Source organism: Cuculus canorus, chromosome 7 (genome assembly GCF_017976375.1).
Source record: "Cuculus canorus isolate bCucCan1 chromosome 7, bCucCan1.pri, whole genome shotgun sequence".
Taxonomy (NCBI): Eukaryota; Metazoa; Chordata; class Aves; order Cuculiformes; family Cuculidae; genus Cuculus; species Cuculus canorus.
Window position 1 is genome coordinate 9519675 of NC_071407.1, and position 13607 is coordinate 9533281.

The 13607-nt window shown below is 40.8% G+C and overlaps 1 protein-coding gene across 3 annotated transcripts in view; it reads right to left on the bottom strand.

The window, feature by feature from the left end:
• The window catches only part of ARID5B (AT-rich interaction domain 5B), a 122640-nt gene that overhangs the window by 60294 nt on the left and 48739 nt on the right, over positions 1–13607 (bottom strand). The gene's annotated exons all lie outside the window — the stretch shown is intronic.

The following is a 13607-nucleotide window of genomic DNA, read 5'->3' on the forward strand; positions in this document are numbered from 1 at the left end:
GTGTCAGAACCGACTGAGTTTACCAATTCACTACCTCCCAAATCCAAAATGGCACCTGCAAGTATTCCTCCTCGCTACACTTCAAAGAGATACTGTAGTCTCACTGCTGATACTAAGTGCTCTGTGCTCCTTACCCATAAACATGGATTTCATTTTATAGGGTCTTTTTTTTTTTCCAAAATACATTCCAATGTCATGACCAAGCTCTAAAGACAGTAAACACAGACTTCCATAAATTGACTTAAACTTCTAAAATAAACAACTGCAAGGATTTGCAGCTAGGTAATTTTTGGGGTTTTTTTTGTTTTATAACAAACCCATCTCTACCATAACTAAACATTCACAATGTACATGTATCCATCTTAATGGATGGCTTTTCAAAACAACCAACACCAAAAAAAACCCTGAAGAGCCATCATTTTTTTGGGCAATTCAATCTAATTATTCTGGTTCATTGCAAAATTAGGATGGTATAAAAGAATGAGGGCCACTGTACCACTAATTTTGAACGTGGTATTCTGAGCTAAGAGCTGCTAAAGACTCTAAGCATAATCTTTCCTGTTTCACAAACTTGTGCTTTAGCTCTGTGAAAGTATGTAAAGGGACACAGGCTCATCTCAGCAAAGTTCAGCTGAGGTTTGCAGGACTTTTAAGATAAAGGTGAAGTGACTTATTTCATTGACAAGTGAGAAGTAGAATCATGAACAACTACTTAAAGTAAACCTGCCACCCCACAGCAAAAGGCTGTTTTCACTGGGAGTCTAACTACTACTACAGTTGCAAATCCAGAGAGAAACCCAGGAGGGTGATGACAGAGCTGGAAGGTTGCACAGTACCTCTCTGCTGAAGCAGCAACAGCCTCTGGGAATGTCACCCATGTTAGCAGGATGATCACCATTAGCCTTTTCACATATTCTCTTACCCTTTCTTTGGGATGAAACTGATCTCAAATAAATTCCTCCTCTTCTATTACTCACTTGTTGCTAACACGTGCTTTTTAATTAACATGCTCTTTAAAGCTATTACACAAAAAGGTAAGTTGACTGGAGACATCTGTGAAGGACCCATCAGGGAAGACTCATGAAGTTGCTACAGTGAGTCTGCAGATGATCTCGCACTGTGTTGCTGCACATTTAAATGAGATGCTGTTGAGTTACATTTTCCATTCCATTTTTCAACTGAGGAGACAGCCCTTTGTAGAAGGCACTGAAGTGGCCTGAGATGGACCTGACCCAATTCTTCCTGAGTGGATCTCCCCCAACAGATAACAAGGAAGGGACTGACAAGCCCTCAGACACCAGAGCAGAGAAGCATCCTGCCCAGTCGGGGTTCTGAGATGGGCAACCACTCATGGTGGATGGAGATAAGGGAACAGTTAGGATGCGGGGAATCAACAGCCACCAACAGGGACCAGTGAAGACACTGGTTTTTAGCTCCTAACGTACAAGTTTCCTCTGTAACCATGTTCCTCAGTCTCCGGTCCAAAGAGCAGATGCAAAGCTCTGCCATATCTGCTTAAGTGTGCAAGCCAATTTTAGGAAGGTTTGTTTTATTGTATAATGAACAGAAGATGCAAAACGTTCTCGCCTTTAATGGCCCAAATGCTGTAATTGATGTATATCAATACAGTAACGGATTTCAAGGCCAGAAGGAATTAGCAGGATACTAGCGCCTTGTTTACTTTCTGCAAATATTGTCTATACAATGTCAGAGAGACCACTGGATGAATAAAGTATCGTGTCTTTGGGAAAGCAGTCTTGATTTAAAAGATTCAAGTAACAAAGAATCTATGTTACTCATTGCTAAGTTGTTCCCATGGTTAATTACCGCTCACTGCTAGATAATTGTGCCTTAGATTCAGCATTAATTTATCTGCTTCCACTTTTGAAGCATGAAGTTCTGCTATATGTCAGTTTGCCAAATTAGAGGCCTTTACTGTCACAGGTCTTCTCCTTGTGGAGGTACTAAGAGACTGTGGTCGGGTCCCTTCTCAGTCATTTCCCCTGATGTCATTTCACTAAGTGGACTGACATTCTTTAGCCTTTCACTTCAAGGCAAGTTTTCCATGCTCTGAATTGTTCCTTGGGTCCCTCTCTATCCATGTCCAGTACTGCAACACAACATGCAAAGCGCAAGCACCATTATTCGGTGCAAAGCTGAAAGTGGGGAAAAATTCCTCTAATACAGTCTTTCTGCTCTTCTGTGTTCCTTTAAGCCCATAGTTCAGAACAATACTTTTGAGTATTAGCAGTGCACTTATCCCATGAAATTGTATCACCCTTTTCGCAGAAAGCCATCATCATTTGACTGACTTACCAAAAATCTTAGCTCTTAGGGGGTTTGATAATGATTTCCTCCAGCGTTATACGCAGCAGCAGTAACACCTCTCTATTTCTTCTTACTATTCCCCTGCTTATTCATCTAAGAACCAGGTTTGCTCTACTACTTTAGTCAATCGGTTATCTATCATTACTCTCAAGTAATTCATGGCATTAAGACCAACACAGCAGCCCTGAGGCACAAGGAAATGTTTGTCTGATCACTAAAAGAGCAAGATACAGCTATATATAACACCAAGGCCCAACTTCAGCCGAAATGTAAACTTTCACTGCTTCACTGGCCTTTGGCCCATAACGGACAATAAATCAATTAAAAAGCATTACAAAGTCCTAACTGACAATGATAAACCCACGAAAAAATGCAACACTTTTGGTTTTTTTTTTTTTTTTTTTAACTGCCTTGTTTTTCAGTACTTGTGCATAAAATGAAGATCCCGTGAAGAAACTACCAGCATCCACTGGCTACAACAGGGAAGATGGATGCTTAAATCATAACCACTGGTACATTCTCCAGTGAACACAAAGAAAAAGGGATTGCTGGGTGTCTTTAGCTATTTGTGTAAATGGTAAATTCACATATTTTCCGTGATCCGTCTGATCAAGTTAACAAAGACGCTGACAGGTAAAGAGAAGTTACTCAAACAGCACTAGTGTCAAAAGAGGGGGGAAAACCCCTCCTCTGTATTACCCTTAGTGCCCTCACTTGATTTCAGAGAGCACGAACTTTAATGCCCTATTTTGCCTCTTTTGCAATTTGATGTAAAAACAAATTCACAAAAACCCAGTCACATTGAATTCAAATTCTGCAGAAGTCTCCCCCACCAGTAATTACTACTGCAGTGTTTAAAATTTTAAAAGAAAACAAATGCAAACCCGAACAAAATGCTATTTTTCAATTAATTTTCTTCCTCTGATTTCTCTCCACATTGCATCATCTCCCAATTACTGTGATTTTGCTGAGTGTGCCAGTTTCTTAAAGACACAGCTATAAAATGTATGGACTAATTGTTGAGCAGAACTGGAGAGCTATTAAAACTGCAATAGTACAGCACTTCCAATGGTAGTCTATTATTTCTACATGATTGGTTTTGTACAGTCCAACTCATGCAGTGAAACTCTTAGATAAATTAACTCCTTCGTTTTGACATAAACATCAAAGGAAGAATTAAAGGAGAATGATCATTATTTTCTGCTGTTATTTTAGACATACTGTTCATAACACCCATGCACGTTCCTGGAAAGTTACAAATTTAAATTGAGAAAGCCATTTGCTGTTTTATCAAGTCTGTAACACATAAAATCTCGCTCCAGAATTATCTCATTTTCCCATTTCATGTTTCCCTGTCATCTACATGGTACAGCATGTTTACAGAACTTTATAACTATAATATACAATTCCGTCGTTTCTAAACAGTGCTGTAAGAGCAAGCCTGAAATGTACACATTTTAAAGATTACTTAGTGAACACCAAACCCTTTCCCAGCTGTTTTAAATTTTGAATTTCTCAATAAATGAATAACATACTAAAAAAGCAAACAAGATCTGACATTATTTAGTCTAAGTTTCTAAAATGGCATAACATCTGTAGCTAAAAACAATTTTCAATAACTATATTTAACTAGAGCAGTATTCTATTATTCATAGCTCATTTTCCTTACAGACTAGGGGACTTAATGTGGTGTTCAAACATCTCTTAATTGTTTAGTCCTTCCAACAGCTAAACTGCAGCAGAAAGCAGGGGGGGTGTTGAAATCTTCACTCATATCTTTTATATATATCCATGTGACCAACCCATGATCTCAGTTAAGTGCCACAACTGTTCATTAACACACATCACAGCCCCCCAGTCAGCACTGTGAGCTTTGAAACCATGCCAGAAGCAGGGGCTCAACAAATGGCACTTTGACCTTTTCACTACTAACTTCAATCTTTATTAAAATCTCTAAGACGTCATCTCCGTCTCCTTCTTTTACCATCTTTTATCTGTTCCCAAAATACCTAATATTCATTCATTAAACAGAAGTTTGCTACATTCTTACGTAATGATAGATTCTCCTTTCACTTGCAATCGGCTTGTGAAATGCCTTTGATTAAAAAAGAGAACAGAACGCCCCCTCCCCCCCGCCAAACAACTCTAAATTCAGATTGCTCACTCATTTCCAGGGAAATCAAGCATGCTCCCTAATATTAAAAAATCTTGCAGCATCCAGGCAAGTTTGGCTCCATTTTATGTTCCTCTTATTAAATTCCATCTTAGCAAGACACAAAATGCTCACCCTGCTCTCTGCTTGCTTTTTTAATTTCACGTTTGAATCTTCACATCTTCAGCCTGAGCGTTTGTGGGGGGACGGAGACTGATTTTTTGCCCAGCAGGGTTTCTATTCCTACAATAGAGTCACCAAAACCAGGAGTCCCATGGAGTAAAATGTAACTAGAGACAAATAGAAGCTTTGATCGTTTTTATGGTGCTCAAATATAGATGGAGGAGGAGAGAAATAATGTGCTTTTTTTTTTTTTTGCCTAGCAGTTATTAATTAATTACACATCAAGAAAAATATCAGAAAAAGTTCACATGAGTCACTTATGTGTTTTCATTCTTTGTAAACTTTCTGGCACACCCTATATGCTTCATTTCTTGCTTTAAATAAGTAAGTACTGGAAAATATGTGTAGTATTTGGAACCAAGGGGAATGACATATTAATTTAAAGTTTGCTTTGTGTAAGTTTGCGTTTTCCAGATTTGAAATGAAACTTCAAGGAAACTGAAAACTCGCCTGCAACCTTCAATTTATACCCCACTTCACCCACGGATTATCTAGAAGGTATAAGCTATTCATTTAAGCGGCACAGTGAAGTTATCATCATTAGGTGGCTTAGTTGCCTGGGATACTACTATCAGCCTGACCAGTAGGGAACCCGGGAAGCCTGAGCTCCAAAGGGGGGAAAAGTAAACAAAGTAATGAGTAACAGTTACAGCTCCTTAAAATGTGTACATTAACCTCAGTACTGGGAAACTATTTGCTTTTTAGAGGCAGCACCGTCTGACTGAAATAATGACAAATATTTTGGAAATTCCATCTGATGCCAAAATGAAATTACTCAAGTGCACTCTGGGAGAACAAAGCGTTTTAGTATAGCGTCAAATGAACTCAGGTAAGTTTACAAATGGCCTATACCTAAAAGACTATTAACTAAAATTACATTTGTTTTTATTGAAAGACAGCCTCAAGTGCCGACATGTAATATATGACATGTGATACATAATAATACTCTTAAACCAGTTCTGACATAATATCTCCCAAGGCATAATAACCACAAATGACTGCTTTAGTTAAGAACTAGCCAGGAGCAAAATAGATCCATGTAAAAGTAGCTTTAACCATAAATACCTCAACAATATTTTATGTCACTTTGTAAAAAAGTTAAAGGAGTCCCATAATAATTAACAACAAAAACTTCATGTTCTTTACTGTTGTATGGTGGTTGTGAAAGGTTATTTCATAGTCCCGCAGCTGCCAGTGCTGTAAATTATGCAGGCACCAAGAAGCATTAAGGAGAAATAATAGCAATTTAGACTAAGGCTGACGTAATTCATGATAAACAGTCATTGGAAAATATTACAATGTTGTCTTTTTTGAGTGGGTTTAATCAGAAGAATGTGACCATATTCTGACATAAACTACTTCTCTTTTCCACTATATGGGCGCGAGAAACAGAGGCCCTTCCCTGGCTACAAAGGTCTCCCCTGGTCCCGGCCATCGCTGAGCCCCAGCACCTCGGGGACACTGCTTGTGAGGCTCTGCCGAGACAAAGCTCAAGAGTCTGGGCAGGCCTGGTTGTCCAAGGGAGGCACCAAACCAGGGGAACAGTTAAACAAGGATGCTCCACAGAAGGCATATTGCAAACAAGAAAGAATGGCTCCAGAAATGAGATCATGTATGAGGGACATGGCTGTCACACTTGCAAGGAACATAGCCTGCCTTACTTTCCACTGCAATGACAAAAAGTGATTTTGATAGCTGAATCATAAAACTAGCCATCAAGTGGAAATCTTATATAGGACGAATTAGTCATTTATATCTACAATCATTTAGTGAACGGACACCAATAAAACAGACGCGTAATAGATGACAAAGCTCATGTGATAAATTACATTTATCAGGCGCAGAAGAACAGCTCACTTGCTAACCCTTCATTTACTGGAACTAGACATTAATTCTCTGCCAAACACTGGCTAAGAAAACAAAGTAAACCCCACAATACCATCACGTAATCACTCTTCAATTAAAAATTAAAAAGGAGAAGAAGTTAAAAGCACCAGACTGGCAGCGGGCACACCCAGGCTCTCAGCTCTGCCATGGGCGCTAGTGGGAGGGAGGCTACCTCACAACCCATCCCGCCAGAGCCCCAAAGCCTGGGCTGCACCAGCAAGGAGGTCGTACTGGCCACCCCACACTTCACAGCCCTGATGCTTCCTCAAGCAGTTAGACCACAACCTAGGAGCACCACGGGCTGGCAGCGTACACCCCTCTCCCCTTTAACTGCCACCCAAGGGCACCCACAGAAGTGTGGAGCCACACCAGTGTCCCCAGCGCCCTCACCACAGAAGCTGTGCTCTCGCAGCGGTGCCAGCTGGCTGCTGCGGGCTTCTGGGCAGCTACCCCGCTATGCCGTGCGGGTCAGCCAGCCGCCACCAGCCCGGCTGAGAAGTGATGCCACAGGGCCAGAGGAAACGGGCAGAAGCAGCTTTTCAGGCAGCACCTGCCCCTCTATTCAACATCTGCTGCCTTTCTGAGGGCAGTGGGAACACGCAATCCAGATACAATCAGCAATTCCGTAGATGTTTTCCACAAAGGAGTTCTGATTATAAAGTGAAGAATAATCTATCTTAATATTTACCCCAGTTACAGCTATGGCTGCTGGTGAAAATGTAAAAAAAACCCCAAAAGTAGAAGCTAACAGCATTTGTTTCTATTGAAGTTCTTTCAGGCATGAAGGTATTTTATCTTACTTTACCACACATTACTTATGTTCACTTAACAGCTTGCTGTTAACATTGGGTAAGATTCTGCCGTTGGTTAACTGGTGAAAATCCTGAGTAACAGCCACTGAAGTAGATCAAGTTATTTTGGATTTACGCCACTAAGTGAGACAGAATGTGACCCCCTTATCAGTGCCTTTTTTGCTTTGAGTGTACAAATATTTTATGCATTTCAATGAGTGACAGAATGCAAAACTTGCAAATATTTATTTTTAGATGTATAGGGAAAAAGCAATTAGAGCTAAAAATGTTAAGAATGAAGAAATCACTTAACAGAAGCAATTATGTTGGGCACACAAACAGCTCTGCCTTCAGACATTTTATTCAAATGCTGCAGAGCACACTAGAAAATATCAATTGTTTAAAAAAACTGCAAGTATTTTTTCGCAACTGAAAAATCAATCATTATAAGCAACATCTGGGGATCGTTAATATCTCACTCTACAGTTGAATTAACAAAATAAGAAAGAAGTCTGACCAGAATCCAGAACATTTCCAGATTCACTTTTTCAAGTTGAAAGCTTATGTTTGCAGAGGTGGGGTGGGAGGGAAGAGGAAATGTACATTTATCTATATTGTATACAGCACTATTATGCATTAATCGTTGCTTCCCCTCCAACTATGTCCTGTTTTTGTCCTACCCAGGACCTTAGAAAAGATTCGCATGTTTTTCAGACTGCTGGAGATGCCACCGTAAAGCTCCACCTAAGGAGGTGCCCAGTATCTATGCTAATAAAAAGCCTTCATACTCTTCCTATTGTACTTCTAAACGCTTAAATATTCTAGCCTTAGCAGGAGCACTAACACTAACCCCACTCACGGTTCTGTTAAAACAAAGAAGCCCAAAGCATCTATCTGGAAACTTCAGTTTTTTTCTGAATTTCACTGATAAATTATCCTGCAGGTAGCCAGAACAGTCAATAACAACATTGCAGGTACCTTGCGTCAGCTGAAAAAACATCAAAACCGAACACTTTCAGGCCTTAGTAAAACTTTGTACGAGAGTTGATTTAAAAAGAAAAGCCAAAATTGACTCTCACAAATAGAGAAAATAATCAACAGGAAAACTGTATTTCATTTAGACTGGAAACATTCTTTCTTCTTTCTTCCTTTTTTTTTTTTTCTTTTGTAAAGCTCATTCCCTCCCTGCCAAGGTTTTGTTTTGTTACGTTTTTCCCCTAAACAAATGATTTTATCTGTGAGGCATAAACTTCTGTAAACTGAGATGTATAAAGAAAGCAAAGACCAAATTCTGGCTACACCTGGAGTAATGGTACCAACTCTATACCCTGAAGTCATCAGCTTTTATCATATACACATCTTTTCTGGCACTTGACCTATCCCTAAAAAGTCCCTTCTTCATAGTGCTGTCCTGCCATGGCTTCCCTGGTCACGGACAAGAAGGAAGGCAAGACCTTCTGAAATCATTGGCTCAGAAACCCCAAAGGCTGGGAGGTCATGTAAGTCATCCCTCACTCCTAACTGCTCCCTGCCAGCCCTGGAAGTGAGGGAATCTGCTTTCTGCATTGTTTTATGCGGAGATCTGAGTTGGTTTTTTGAGTTTTGTTGGTTTTTTTTTTTTGTTTTAAAGTAGACAGTTTTTCCCAACACAATTAATGTATCATTAAGTTTTTTTTCAGGGGCAGGGAGGGTGGAGTGGAGGGAAGTGGGGACTGTAATGTCCTTTGCATACAGTTTTTTAATCAAAAGCAGGTTCTCTCTGCATTGCTCATGTTATAGTAAAATGAAGATGCGCCATTTTTCCAGAGAAAAAATGATATTAATGCAATATAATTTGTAGTTCTCTCACTTTTTTTGTATGAAATTTTTTATAAAAAATTGACCTTTGCATGCAAAAATAAAACTTTTAACCTTCTTTTGTGGGTGAACAAGTGTTTATAGTACCCCAGGGGCCAAACAGCTTGTTTAATGGCATATTGGACCCAGCATGCTATAAAAATAATCCAGAATGATTTCAAATTTACCAAGTAGATTTTAAAAATCAAGAAGAAATAAAGTATTCTGTTTTGTCTCAACAGAAAAGGCAACTCCATGCCCACAAATTGAAAAAAAAAATGAAAGTGAGCCCTCTAGTTCATCTTTAGCAGGCAGGATTTATAATATCTATCTAGCAAAGCACCACGACAAATCCCTCTGTGCAAGATTTTCACCTGGCGAAGCTGATGGAGCTGTAGAAACCCACCGTCATCCAAGCACCTGACCCTTCTGTGTCTAAGCTGCACATCTGTTCTCATAGCCCCATGGGCCCCCAAGCCTGGAGAAGCCAGAGGTCATGCTGACAGACACATCTGTACGCTACCCTGCTCTAGGGGCCCACGTGCTCTTGGCAACGCAGCCCACAGCTGGGTTGTGGAAGGATCCACACTCACTGATCTGCCCTGGAAGTCACAACATGCAGTGGAGCAGGCACGAGTATGGTAGAAGGCCAAGTCAACTCCTCCAAGTAAGAAAATGCAGAGGACGTGTGTTGCTCTAGCAACAACTGCACACCGAGTTTTGCCCAGTGACCCTAGAATCCATCTTCTGGACACTGCACTGGCAGCTTTGCCCCCAACTACATCTTTTTGGTCTATAATGAAAACTATCAGGATCCTCAGTTTTTCATTCCTCCCTTACTGCAGCATACAAAACCACACAGCAAATGCCACTAAACTACATGAATTTACAGAAGTTATTCAATAACAATAACCCCAGAGGCTGATAAATGAAAAAGATTTTGAAAAATGTCCTTACCAATGATCTCGAGTTGAAGAGAAATGAATCGTTCAGCTGGTACATATTATTTTTATTTTAAGGGAGCAGGGGAATGAGGAAATACGATTTTGTTTTTTTCCACATGCCAATTAATAGGAGCAGTTAGATAAAGGAATGCGTAGGTGAACTCTAGTCCGGATAGAGAACTAAAACAGGTCATGAAAAGAACTGATCCCATTTGCTCACCCTGTTGCATCAGCTGCTCACTCCCTTGTGCAGGCAGACACAGCCCGTGGGGTCATGGCAGCAACTCACTGCCACGGCTGCCTGAGTCCAGCCAAATGTCTCCCAGTAGCTCCAGGTCAGTGCCACCTGCAAGCCTGCACGGGCTGGTGGCACTGCCAGGCAGGGCTCAAGCCTCTGTGCCTAAGTTCAGCCATGAATAACTCTACTCCAATCTCCTATGCATGCCCCAAATCCCAGGTTTCTTGCTCCTGTCCAGCAGCACCAGCATTTCATTATGTACCTTGACTGCTTTGTGCTGGTGTGGAGCTCTAATTGCTCTTACTTCAGGAAGGAAAGAGATACACAGTCTGACTGTGGTCATATCCATGAACTACGGCTATCATGACATCCAAGCACGGCTTATGTCTTCTGTTTTATGAACAGAAGCAAGCTCTGGAGCTATTTGCATTCTAGAGGGGAACCCTCCAAGGCAGTTAGATTAACTAATCAGCAGCTCTATCAGCAAGAATGGGAGCAGGAAGCTTCCCACTCACAGCAGTCTTTCCTCTGTAAATGGAGAGCAAGTCCTTCCCTGGCATACTGCAAAGAAATAGATGTAAATGCTCGAGTGTTTCAGCTGTAGATCGGATTCCTTAGCCCTGCTTCTCCAGGGCCTCCTCGGTGGGATGCTGTGGCACAGTGAACCAAGTTAAGAGGATCAGCAGTAGAGGACTTTGTAGAGAAAAAAAGACCTGAATATTCCTGCCCAAACCACCCAGGCCTGTGTCGTACAGCAGTGCACAGCCAGGACAGATGCAGACACACGTGGCCACCGTGCCACCAGTAGGTACTGCCTCTGCCAGCCCATGCTAAAGACAGATAGGAAGTTTCTCACAGCCTAACCCTTACAGGAGCTCTGTGGAAATACAGAGGCCATCCACATGGGATGGGATAGCCTGAAGCACCTCTTCGAACCGCATCTGCAGGAGCTGACAGACAAAACCTTTTCTACTTAAAAAAGAAAAAAAGAATCCCGCATCATAAAAACATCATTTATCATCAATGAAGCTTAATTTTTCTTCCTCATTCCCTGCTTTATTTACTTGTGTTAAACCCCAAAGAATGGGGGAAAATGGAGGCAAGTATGAGAAGGAGTCAGAGATAAACAAAATGGGTTTTGTTATAAATGTATAATACAAGCAGACAGGATACTTCCTGGAAAAAACATTTCTCTATTAAAATTGCCTAGCAAGGACAACAGCTTGCATGCTGTGGCAAATGGGTTCTCTGTAAAGGTGTTTCTGGTGTCTCATTCGTGACATGCTGTATCTGTCGCACAGTACTCCAATGAGAAGAGAACGTGTAACACCTTCACCAACAGCAATGTTTCTGGAGAAGACCTGGCACCCTTATCAAAAGCTGGCACTTCCAAATAAAGACATTAGTAAGTCATAATTCCCAAATTTTGTTCTCACTTTAGAGTTTGGAGGATTTCAGGTGATGGGGAAATACACACGTTCCTACCTTGCTCCTTCTGCACACTTTTTTCATTTGCAAGGTAAGAAACATCCAAGTCGTTCAAATTAAATGTGTCTGGATCTCCTTACAGACACCTTTTAAGAATTTTAGTCACATTTCTGTAATCTGGTCTCCGTTCAGATTTGACTGATAAATACCAGTGCCTTAGAGTAATCCATTTATCTACTGTACCACCCTGACTCTGTTTAGCTTTAACAGTCATCACTTTGCACATGTGACATCAATCTACATGGTATCAATGTAAACTGTTTGTATAACGAAGTGCTGTACATTTTATTGTCCTGCCAGCAAAGAAAAGGATAGACTAGCACTTTGCCTGTTGCCTTCAACAAAGGTAGTATAATTGACACCACACATTTTGCAACACAGAAATGGAACCACACACATTTTTTTTCTTCTAACACAGCAGGGCTTGCAAATTTTACCACATCATTATTTTCATAAGAAATACTTTTAAAGATTAGCATATTTTTGTTTTTATAGGCATTTTTGAAAAATCTGCTTTTGTAAACCAAACTAAATTTTAAATACACATTATTAATTTCTATAGTTAACATTTCTGTGGCTCTCACTTGATAATGAGCTAATCACCTCGCAAAGGTCAAGAGAACGGCATAGTCAGCTTTCAGAGACTGAACAACGCACTTCCTATGGTTCACTAAGTGTAGTTTCTGCATCACTCCACATCTCTCCGATTCATCTATTACTAATATTCCATGATATACTTACATTATGGATCCAACTATTTCAACAAACCTGTAATCAAGGAATGACCCCGAATAAAATACTCCACAGAAAGCAGATGGCATGCTCATCAAACGCCTTCAGGCCTAAAATAACCTTTCCCGTATAAGAAGGATAGTTAATTAAAACTGAACTTTATATTCTGAACTGGAGCTCAGAGTAAACACAAACCAACATGATACCATCATGTTATTGGACCCAACTTGCAGGGCATTTCATTTATTTTTTTCACCAGCTGCAGCCCCTAAGAGCAACAACATTTTTATTCATAGTTCATTCAAAGCCTGTAATGTGTTGTTGAGGGTGAACGGACTTGACAGTTTGGGCACAATCCCGCAAAAGCTTGACATCGCAAAATTAAAACTATTCTCAGCAGTAATGTGCTCCACTGACGATACTGCGTGAGGAAGGATCTTTTCTGCCTGTCAGGAGCTGATTGGTGTAGTCCTGCACTACCTCACAAAATGTCCTAATGCTACCGGTTAGGTTGGTGTTTCTCTGCCAACACAAGGCACTAAGCTCAAAGCCAGCTTGCTAAAGCTGGGAGATTCACCTCCCTCTTCTTCCTGTCACAGGCATTGTCGAAGCCCTTCTCTCTCGCTCCCATTACTCTATGTAAGATGCATAATTGGAAACTCTCTAAGAGACCACAAGAGCTTCCTTGCAGAGATCCAGGATCTCACACAGCAAAGGTGTCCCCACTGCTATGCAAACAGACTTTGCTAGCATTAGCCGCAGTGCTCATCCATCTGGTGATATGGGTAATAAAACTTAATTCTCACAGCATAGGTACACTGCTAAAGAAATTACACCGGAACCATTACTGGAGTTACCCTTGGTGTGAACACAACACACATTCTGCTACACGTTCAGCAGCACATCCATTGCCGTTCGGTTGATCTGACACACACACACAAAACAAAAGGCATGAAATGACCTGGCAGCTATCAGGAGTCCAATCTTGCAGCCCTCTCTTCCAGCAGCATGCTCCTCTGGAGCTGCAG